We start from the raw sequence: 1,635 nt of genomic DNA on the forward strand, positions 1-1,635 counted from the left end.
ACTCGACATGATGCAACTCTGATTAGTATTTCGTTTCCGATTCGTCTGAATTGAGGGTTTTTTTCTGTAACATTTCAAATTAGGAGTTCATATAGGGTTTTTTTGATTAATTACAAATAGGCGTTTACTAATTGCTACTTTGATTATTGGTATTTGGAGTTTGATTTGTGAGATTAGTAAGATAGCCAGGCGATCCGTGTATTGGGACTCAAACAATGGGATCGAACGGTGGAACATAAAAACCTGTGTTCAATGGATTGTCAAGGCAAGGATCTCTGCATAACCTAACTTTAGATGAGGTTCAGCAGCAATTAGGCAATTTAGGGAAACCTTTCAGTAGTATGAACCTTAATGAGTTTCTGAAGAATGTTTTGAGTGTCGAAGATAATCAACGAATCAACAATGGATCCTCCCTTGATTACTCCGAACTCACCCAACTTGCTTCTGCTTCATTTTTGCCTAGACAATTAAGCCTTACATTCACCAAGGATTTAACCAAGAAGACAATCGATGAGGTCTGGAAAGATATCCAACAAGATCAGAAGAAAAAGAAGACTAATGGTAGTGAGAGTAACATTAATAATACTAGTAGTTGTAAGAGACAAGCTACTCTTGGTGAGATGAAACTCGAGGACTTTTTAGTCAAGACAAGGATAATATTTAAATCTTCTTCTCCTGGTAAGAAAAAACATGAGCAGAATCTTGATCCACCATAAGCACAGTGGATGAACTACCAAATCCCTCAGATTCCACAGTAACATGTGGTTATGTCAGGCCATTATTAAGTAGCACAACCCCTCCCTATGAATGTAATAGACACTAGTTATCTGGAGACACGTATGGCAGTGTCTCCTACCCCTTATATGGGGAGTGTATCTAAGTTTGGAAGGAAACGATTTACTTCTGGAGATGTGATAGAGAAGAATGTGGAAAGGAGGAAAAAGAGAATGATTAAGAATAGGGAATCCGTTACACGCTCTCGAGCAAGAAAACATGTATGATACTAAACTCCTGTCTTCTTTCTCATTTTACATTTTATAAATACGTGATGAGAAAATGTTGTATTGTTTAACAGACTTACACACATGAGCTATAGAACAAAATCTCATGTTTGGGAGAGGAAAATGAAAGACTCAGGAGGCAGAAGGTATGTATATCTGTTTCTTATAGTCCTTTCTCTCTTTTTCATGTTATCCAGTCTCTTCCTTACAGGAAATGTATTAATGGGAATGTTACTTGTATGTAGTGTTATTGTGATAAGATCTTGAAATTATTTGTGTATTTCTTAGTTAATGACCTCAATTTATTTGTGTATTTCTTAGTTAATGACCTCGACAACACTGAGTGTGACAGGTATTGACCAAATGGTATTTGCACAAGCAAATATCACAAGGGACAACACCAAGTTTGTAAATGGAGCAATTGTTGGGGAGAGGAATGTATTTCAGGTCAGTAAATCTAGTCTTGTCTTGTTGTTGCATTATTATTATTATAAGTGTTGTTGTATTATCATTATTATTAAAAAAACAAACTCCCCCTAAATGTATTAATTCATATTAGGGCTAGTTTAATTTATTATTTAAAAAAAAAAACATCAATTTATTTGCTTTGCTCTTATTGCCCCTGATTGGGAAC

The 1,635-nt window shown here is 35.4% G+C and overlaps 1 pseudogene; it reads left to right on the forward strand.

The window, feature by feature from the left end:
- Window positions 1–1,360, forward strand: part of LOC145007502 (ABSCISIC ACID-INSENSITIVE 5-like protein 2) — a 1,820-nt pseudogene extending 460 nt beyond the window's left edge.
- The last annotated feature ends 275 nt before the right edge of the window (window positions 1,361–1,635 follow it).

The sequence above is a fragment of the Lactuca saligna genome, chromosome 7 (assembly GCF_052625555.1).
Source record: "Lactuca saligna cultivar CGN05327 chromosome 7, ASM5262555v1, whole genome shotgun sequence".
NCBI classification, from domain to species: domain Eukaryota; kingdom Viridiplantae; phylum Streptophyta; class Magnoliopsida; order Asterales; family Asteraceae; genus Lactuca; species Lactuca saligna.